The sequence below is a fragment of the Alexandromys fortis genome, unplaced genomic scaffold (genome assembly GCF_014885135.2).
Source record: "Alexandromys fortis isolate MF-2015 unplaced genomic scaffold, M_Fortis_MF-2015_v1.1 scaffold_31, whole genome shotgun sequence".
NCBI lineage: Eukaryota > Metazoa > Chordata > Mammalia > Rodentia > Cricetidae > Alexandromys > Alexandromys fortis.
Genome location: NW_026067974.1, coordinates 12,281,238 through 12,290,261, shown reverse-complemented (window position 1 = coordinate 12,290,261; position 9,024 = coordinate 12,281,238). Strand labels below are relative to the sequence as shown.

The window sequence follows — 9,024 nt, the reverse complement described above, 5'->3', positions numbered from 1 at the left end:
AAACCCAGGCCTTCTAATTCTAAATAGAAGGAACACTCTAGCTTTTGTAGAAGGGAGGAATCCCAACCTAGCACAAAGCCTATGAAATGCTTTACAAACATCTTATTGCTACGTTGGGGCAGGAATGAATAAGCCTGACGCTGAGTCGGCTGGCCAGTGAAGGCGTCAGTCCTTTCCCAGGCCGCCCCCTGACTCACCTGTTGAACAGGTAGGGGGAAGGGGACGGTAATGAGTCTCACCTGCTCAGGGCTAGGGTGGGGCAAGACACGCCCCACCTGTTCGATTGGCTTTTTCCTTAGTCTTACTGACAGCCCCCTGTCCAATCATAAGGAAGAAACTTTCTATTTGCCAATAGATGCAGAGTAATGATGAGACCTCAAGTTGGCGTCCACCCCAGAGCCGACTGGCAGTCCCTGGGGCCAATGGTGAGCGCATAAACAGAGGCGGCCGTGGTAAAGGTCCGGGCGCGAGGCTCCGCCCCTCGACGGGATAGTCAGGCGGGGCAGCCAGTGAGCTAGCCTCAACGAGTGGGCGTCTCCCTAAGGGGAGGAGCTTCGAGGGGGCGAGAGGTGTGGTTTGGCTGTCAGGTCCTTTTGCCTTTTGTTCGGTTACTGAGTTGCTGCCTTGGCCAGAGTCCGGAGCAGCCGCCGCCCGAGCGCGCCGAGCTCATTTAGCTACCCCCGCCGGCTCCATCCCGGCCCAACCCCGACCCGACCCGGCCCGGCCCGGCTCCACGCTCAGGTACATATGCATTTCGGGGTGCATATCACTGCGGGTAGAGAAGGGACCTCAAGCAATCTAGAGGCGGGTTGCAGCGGTCTCAGGGCAGGTGAGGGCGGGTGCCAGGGAGCGCACCCTGCACCGGCGACAGGGGGCGCGCTGGGGTCCTGGGCACGTTACCCCTGGGACGAGCGATCCGGGTTGGAACTCCCCTCCAGGCTCCACGAACCACAGGTTTGAGAAGGGCGGGGAGAAACTAGGGCAGGTGCTTCGGAGTTCGCGCCTCCCCCGGGGCCCGCGGAGCTTGCACGGCGCAGTGTCCCTGACTCTCGCCTCGAGCTGACGGGGCAGACTTTGACCCGCTCCGCCTGGTCCTGGAGCTCAGGGTGACAGCATTTTACCGGTAGGGAAACTTGCTGCCTGGTCTCTTTGGGGCCACCCTCACCCCACCCCACGCGTCATCCTCCCTACTCCCCCAGGCCTGGGTGGGGCCCTATTGTCTGCGCCCAGCTTACCCAACTGTGGGGGCCGAGTGCACATTTTCCCAGAGACGCGGTCCCCACCTGCTGAGCAGAGCAGGTGAGCGCTTGGAGGACCGAGGCCCTGCCCTTCAGCTTCGAGCTGTACCTGTGGCGCCTCCCTCCGCTCTAGTATAAGCGGGTCTATGCCTTTTCCTATTGAGGTGGGATGGGGTGACTGGGGAACTGGTAAAGGAACTGGGCACAGTGCCCTACCGATGTCAGACACTGGTGGCTTGGGCTTGGAGTCTGGGCCAGGAGAGAGAACTAGGAAGCGTTTGCCCAGTTTTCAGTAGCTGTGTTTTCCAGAGTGTTGATAGGAAAGCAGCGATACCTTTTTATTTCTGCAACCCATTATTGTTGAGAAATCACTACAAACAAACTTTCCAGGAGAAAGTAGCCCTGGTAGTCTTCTCTGAGATTTTCCTGTCTCCTTGCTCAGAGCTGATTCCAGACTTGAGGATGCTTCTTGGAGGAAAGCCCCATCCCCCAGCCAGCTCCAGGCCTGCGCTTTGACCCTGTTCTTCCTGCCCCCACCTCCATCCTGTTTGCTAGGCCCCTGAGGCCTGACTGAGGTGGGGGAATCAATGCGGGGTGTGGGAGGGTGCTGAAAGTGTCTTCTTCCTTCCCTTTCCCCTCCTCTGGGGACCACCACACCCCCTTATATGAGGCCTGCTAAGCGCCTCTCCCGATCTCTGCCCCTTCCCCAGGAATGGGGGTGGGGCAGGGCAGGGCTGGGTCACATTGAGAAAGATCGGGAGAATGCTTCGTCTTTCCTCAACCCCTCATCCCATTCCCCATTTTATTTAGCTGGCTGACAACTGAGGCGGGAGGGCAGGAATGTTGCTTGCCCTTCGCCGAGTTTCTAAATTCTGAAGGTGCAGAGGGTTTGCCAGAAGTCCCTTCTCCACCCACCCTTTTCCTGAGTGTTTGGCGGGGAAAGTGGGACAGGAGGAAGTCTTTACTGTGGAAGGCTTCTTCCACGCCAGGCACCCTCAGGCTGAACAGTGAGAGCGCCACCCTCCCCTTGTCCCCGGTGTGCTGAGAGCTCGTCTCTGGCTGGAATTGTGAACTTATACTGGGCTTGCTGCTCTGGTTTCTACAAATCTGAAGTGTGGTCTTTTCACAGGTGTTTGGAGCCCAGCCTCCTTGGGGGACAGAGAAAGAATGCCCAGGCTAGCCTTGGGCAGAGGGAAGATGGGGCGAGGGTCATCAGTGGGTTTTGCTCTGACTCACCTGGGAAGCCTTGATACTTGGTTGTGGATGGGAGAGTGGGGATGGAGATCAGACCCTCCCCTGGAATAATCCCTTAAGTGGGGATCAGACTTGGTCCTGTGGGTGGTTAAGTATGTGTGACCACCTCTAGGAAGCACCAGGGGCATGAAGTTTAGGCCCAAGCAACCTGTCTTTCCTCCTCTCTGTGCCAAGGTGGAGGAGGGGAAGGTATTGTAATTACGTGAGCTAAATGATTAGTTTAGCTAATCTGGTTTGTGGCTGTGATGAAAAGACAATACTGAGGAAGTATGGCTAGGAGGTGCCTGGCCCAAGCTGGCTTCTGACTGGCCAGGAGGGAGGGGAAGCAAAGGTAGGATCCAATTAGTCATTTCTTGCCAGATCAAGTCTGGGCTTGGGTGACAGGAGCCTCCCCCGCACCCGGGATCCACCCCGTTCCCTCTGGAGCCGCCGTCTGGCCTGCTATGGTTGAGCTTGGAGAATGCAGCCTGTGGGAACGGAAGGTCAAGCGGAGCCTGGTTGACTGTTTCCCTTCCTGGGGGCCCCACAGGCCATTGCTCAAGAGAGGAAGGCCCGTCCCTGTGCAGAGCTACTTCAGAACAAGGTGACAGTTGGCTGGTCCACAGAAGAACAGTGATTGAGCTAGTCTAATGGAGCACGGGGTCAGGGGCTTGGAGTGACCTAGCTTATGTCTCTTGAGCAGCGTCTTGTTACCTATATAGCTTGGGTCAAGGCAACCCTGCCTCTTGCAGGCTCAGCGACCTCTTTGGCAAGCAGGAATAATAAACCTATCTACCCAATAAGTGCTTGATTGATGGTAACTCAAAGCCAGAAGACTACATGGTACCAAGCCTTTCACTAGGGTTCCCACGAATCATGCTTACCTTATAGGCAGGTGCAGTAATTCCATCCTCAGAAACTCAGGGAAGGGTAGGAACTTGCTCGGTGTTGCGCCGCTAGACTCAAGGAAGCCTTCTGTTCCAAGCTCAGACTTCGTTCTGCTGTTTAGCTCCGGTACAACTCAGGAAGGAGTTCTTTTCTCTCTCACTTTTCTTCTAGGTGCTAAGGATCAAATCCAAACTAGGCAGAGTCGTTCCCATGGATCCCCATTCCCAGACCTGGATGGGACTAACCACCCCCCTCCCTGTGCCCTTTTTTCTTTCTTGACCAAGTCTCATGTAACTCAGGCTAGCCTCTGAGGTTCATCTTGAACTCTTCTGGCCTAGAACTTGCTATGTAGACCAGGTTGGCCTCGAACTCACAGAGATCCGTCTGTCTCTGCCCCTGAGTACCAGAATAAAAGGTTTGCCACCATGCCCGGCAAACTTTTTAAAACATTTATTATTATTATTATTATTATTATTATTTTATTGCATTTATTTCGTGTGTGCCTGTGTGGTTGAGCATGCTCAGGACACAGCCCATCTGTGGAGATCAGAGGACAGTTTTTCAGAGGTTATTTCTTTTACTTTTACCATGTGGTCCCACGGATCCAATTTAGCCTTAACCCCACCAGCCATCTCACCAGCTCAGACTTTGAACTTGTGATCCTCCTGCCTCTACCTCTCAAGTGCTGGAATGACAACAGGCATGTAACGCTGTGGCTGGTTTAGTCAGGGCTGGGGATTGAACCCAGGGCTTCATACATGTTAGAGCAAGGGCCCTACCCTGTAAGCTACATCTTTAGCGCTCACTGGAAGTTGTCCACTGCTGCTTTTGGAGAACCTCAGCTCCACAGACAGAAGGGAGTTCAGAAAAGCCCTAGGAGACGCGTGGGGGTGGTGAAGGCGGGACAGGTTTGTCAGGTGGGGGTGACTCACTCATCCTCAGGGCTGCCAGCACTGGGAAATCTCCCCAGTGAAAATCAAGAGCGGTGATGGCAGGAGTTGGGGAGAAGAGAGGGAAGGAGAGCATGGGTCGGAACTCTCCGAGCTGGACCCTGGATAGGAAGTGGGATTTGTTTGCTTCATTAGCATTCTGGGCTTTGCCAAGTTAAAGGGGGGCGGGTGCTCTCTGGAGAATGGAGACATGTGAGTCAGGTTTAGGCCTGGGTGAGTGTCCTGCTAGATCATGCCAGGTAGTGCAGTCGGGCTCCTTGGAGGGAACTGGCTGTCCTGGCTGGGGACCATCTGGCCTGTGGTAATGGCCACAGGAGGGCCTTGCTGTGGGGTAGAATAAGTTGTGGGGACTGCCTGTCATTCAGAGCCCTGCCCCTCGGGAAAGATTTGGTGGTACCTGGTCTTCTTGGGTATGTCTGATTTAGGCCCCTCTGCCAACCTATCACCTGGCACCAGAATGGGCCTGGAAGTGGGGTCTTTGGGCTAGGTGCAGCCTGTGTACTGGTTTAGCCTGAAGACTGAGGCTCTGACCACTAGGTTGTCATATTCTTAAGATCAGGAGGGGAGCTGCGTGATAGTGGCGCACGACTTTAATCCCATCTCTCTGGAGGCAGAGGCAGGCAGATCTCTGTGACTCTGTGAGTTTGAGGCCAGCCTGGTCTACAGAGCTAGTTCCAGGACAGGAACCAAAAGCTACGGAGAAACCCTGTCTCGAAAATCCAAAACAAAAAAACAAAACAAAACAAAAAAACTCAGGAGAGAAGCACAGCGTGTAATGGTTACTGATCCCAGAGAGGAGAACGCTAAGGAGCCTTGACTGAGGAACACAGAGGGAGAATGAAGTCACTCTGGCTGCCTGCCACACAGGTAGATGAACTTGTGGCTTTCTACCACCCCAGGGCCCCGGAACAAGGGAGTAGGGGACAGAATAGAGGTTAGACAGAAGAAAAAGACTTCCTATCCAGAAGACAGTGTGAGCTCCCCTGCAGCCGGAGTTACAGAGGGCTGTGAGCTGCCATATGGATTCTGGGAACTAGTCTGGGTCCTCTCCAAGAGCAGTAAGTGCTCTTAACTGCTGAGCCATCTCTCCAGCTCTGGGTAAGGAGGTCTTCACTTGAGCAGGAGGAACAGGTTGAGGCTCATCCTGGCCTGCAGGCACTTCCTGTGAGTGAATAGTCTGTCTGAGACCTACTGAGTCCTTGGAGGAAACTTTTTGTTTGGGGACTTTGGGGAGAAGAACCACTTGGCTGTAAGGGAAACCAGCATCCGGCAGCTGGCTGGCCCTGTAACTCTAGTGAGAAAAAGTGGTGAAATTGAGGACAGGTCACTGGGATTTGTGTCTCTGCAGATGAGAGAGACACCTGAGGCTTTTCTCCTGGGACGGAGTTGAATCTGGTGGATGTCTGGCGACATGGACCGCCCCATTTTCCAGCAACTTCCTGGGCTAGGTTTGAAGAGAGAGATAGCTCTTTGTCTGCCATGCTGGTGTCCTGACCTCTTGACCTCTTGACTGCAGAAGAGGATGCTCAGCTTTCTTTGCCTTTCCCCAAGGTGGAGACAGTCTTTAGACTCCTTAGAGGGAAGAGGCTGAGAAGTCAACGAGCTGCCTCCTTGTGGGGCATCACTCTGCCTCCCTTCCCTGAGAAATTCACATTTGATCACCTTTTTTTTTTCCTTTTCGTTTTTTTTTTTTTTGTTTGTTTGTTTGTTTGTTTTGGTTTTTCGAGACAGGATTTCTCTGTAGCTTTGGAGCCTGTCCTGAAACTAGCTCTTAAGACCAGGCTGGCCTCAAACTCACAGAGGCCTGCTTCTGCCTCCTAAATGCTGGGATTAAAGGCGTGCACCACCACTGCCCAGCTGTTTGTTTTTAAAGACAGAGTCTCTCTTTGTATTCCTTGCTGCCCAGGAGCTCACAGAGATTCCCCTGCCTCTGCTTCCTGAGTGTTATTATTATCTTTTAATTTTTTTAAATGTACATTGGTGTTTTGCCTGCAAGTATGTCTGTATGAGGGTGTCAAGCCCCAGCACTGGAGTTGCAGAGAGGTGTGAGCTGCCGTGTGGGTGCTGGGAATTGAACCTAGGACCTCTGGAAGGGCAGCTGGTGCTTTTAATTGCTGAGCCATCCCTCCAGCCCTGATCATTTTTTTAAAAAAAAATTTTAAATGATTTATTTAACTTCATGTTCATTGGTGTGAAGGTGTCAGATCTCACGGAACTGCATTTTCAGACAGTTATGAACTGCCATGTGGGTGCTGGGAATTGAACCCGGGTCCTCTGGAAGAGCAGTCAGTGCTCTTAACCACTGAGCCATCTCTCCAGCCCCCCTGATCATATTTTTATGGTTTATTTAACTTTACTTTATATGCGTTGGTGTGAAGGTGTCTGATCCCCAGCAACTGGGTCTTCAGACAGTTGTGAGCTGCCATGTGGGTGCTGGGAAATGAACCCAGGTCCTCTGGAAGAGCAGTCAGTGCTCCTAACCACTGAGCCATCTCTCCAGCGCCGCCCCCCCCCCTGCCCCAATCATTTTTTAAAACTGAGACGTGCACAAAAGTTTTTGAGAATAAACAGTTGTCCTTAGTCTGAATTTTGTGAAGCAGCCACCTTGAGCCCTCCCTCCCCTGTCCCACTCTCCTGTCTGCTGATCTTTACCTTCCGAGTGTGTGCTGTATACAGTGGGGAGTTGATTTTATTCCTTCCCAGAACAGGGGTCAGAACCCAGCTGGGGGAGGACTTTCTGCAGCCATTCAAGCAATTCACTCTTTTTTTTTTTTTTTTTTTTGAGGGGGGAGATCAAGACAAGGTTTTTCTTTGTAGTCCTGGCTGTCCTGGAACTTCCTCTATAGACCAGGTTAGCTTCCAACTCACAGAGATCCGCCTGTCTCTGCCTCCCGAATGCTGGGATCAAAGGCGTGTGCCACCACCGCCAGGTTTAGCACTTTACTCTTAAGCCCCTCATCCAAGAAGTCCTCCCATGCCCTTACCATGGCAAGTTGTCATTTTTCTAACAGTTATCTGTGGGGGGAGTGGGCTTGATCTCAAGTCGTCAGGCTATGCAGCAAACCCAGCCAAGGTGTTCTCATGAAGCCTGCTTGCAGAGCAACTTCCTGCAGGCTGTGTTGTCTGGAGACTAAGTGTTCGGGTCCTTTCTGTCTAGCCCTATCCTGCAGCATCATACCCTAACTGGCGGGGCTCCAGCTGCTGTTAATGGGGCAGCCGAAGCTCCAGCGCTAGTGCTGGCTGGTGGTGTGTAACAGCTGGAGTGATTTTCCATCCCCAGGAGTCCTGGTTTGGGCTCATCTGCTGGCTCGGGACGGGACACTGTCCCAAAGGAAAGTGTCCTCAGCCGGGATGCAGCTGCAGCAGGGGAACCCTGAGGTTCTCTGGGTCAGGCCACTCGGCCGGGCCGCTGTACATCCTCTTCATTTTCCCACCCTGCTCTGTTTGCTTTGGGATGCAGCCCAGGAGAGAACAAACAGCAGCTGGGTCATGGCCTGAGCCTCTCCCACTCCAGACCCCTTCTCAGGGACCTGGCCTGGCCCGGCCCGGGCTGCCAGGCTGGAAGTGAGGTTTTCCTTTGAAAACTTCCCTTGTCTTCTGTCCTCAGCATTGGCCACGCATGGCTCCTGGTCTGCAGATGGAGGCCATGGTGTCTGCCCAGGAGCCTTTCACCATGGTAGAATGGGGTGTTTGGGGACAGTGAGGGGTTCCCTCCCGGTATCGGCAGTCTCTGGAAGTCCCTATGTCTGTCTGTACAATAAAGGTGTGTTTCTGTCCGCGGAACTGCTGGCTACATCCCAGCTGGATCTAGAAGCCCTGAGGAGGGAAGGTTGGGGCTGGTGACCCCTCTAAGCAGTGACCCCCCTGAGGTGGGGGCTATTCTGTTTGGACTGGCCACCGCTCCTGGTTGAAGGAGGGAGTCAGGGAGGAAGCAGCTGTGTTCAGGTCCACGCAGAGTCTGAGGAAAGGGGTCAAATGACAACGAAAATGTCATGGCTTGCCAGAAGGCCCACAGCCAGTTAGGGGTCAGTTCTGATGGAGACCCTCTGCAAAGCTGCCCACGCACCACGCCCGCCCTGCCTTGATCTAAGCCCGTGGATCTGGGTATGCACAGGGTGCCAGTCTCTGACCCAGAGGACCTGTAGGGGAGCCCAGCCTTGCCTGCCCCACCCCGTGCAGCGGCCACATGCCTTGTTTCCACACCGAGGTCCAACATGGTCTCTCAGCAACCTGTTCCTGAGCATATTTCTCAGTGTCTTCCTGTCATGTAGCAGCCCAGCCTAGCTGAGCCTGTTACTGACTGTCCCCTGCAGGTGCTGGCCAGGCCGGAGGCTGCTGTCACTCTGGTAGGGTTATTTTTAAAGTCGGGACTGGGCGTCATTCTGCAGGACAGCTTGGATGGAGGGTGCCTGGTGCCAACACCCCAGCTGGCTCCACAGAAGAACAGGCATGCAGGGCGGGGCTCTTCCCCGACTGGAGCCAGTGGGGGAAGGGCCCTTTGCATACCCTTTAAGGGCCTGTGTCTTCTCTCTTCCTGCCTTTGAGCTGCCCCCTTACTCCACCCTGTCATCTCTGTGCTGGCTTCTTCCTCCCCGCTGCCAACAATGCCGCAGAGTCCCACTGCTAAACAAAGGTCCCCCCATTCGACTAGGAAACCTGCCCTGTCCCTGTCTCTGTTCCTACCCATCTCTAGCCCAGCGCCTGGGCAGGCCCCC

At 54.1% G+C, this 9,024-nt stretch overlaps 1 protein-coding gene across 3 annotated transcripts in view; it reads left to right on the top strand.

The window, feature by feature from the left end:
• The first annotated feature begins 574 nt into the window (after positions 1-574).
• The window catches only part of Jup (junction plakoglobin), a 27,067-nt gene continuing 18,617 nt past the window's right edge, over positions 575-9,024 (top strand). Inside the window, exon 1 of one of the 3 annotated variants that reach the window (XM_050156948.1) lies at positions 575-741. The gene's annotated coding sequence lies outside the window, so the exon portion shown is untranslated. Of the gene's footprint in view, positions 742-970; positions 1,124-9,024 lie in introns of those variants that run through there. The other 2 variants (XM_050156950.1, XM_050156949.1) reach the window with 2 other exon arrangements.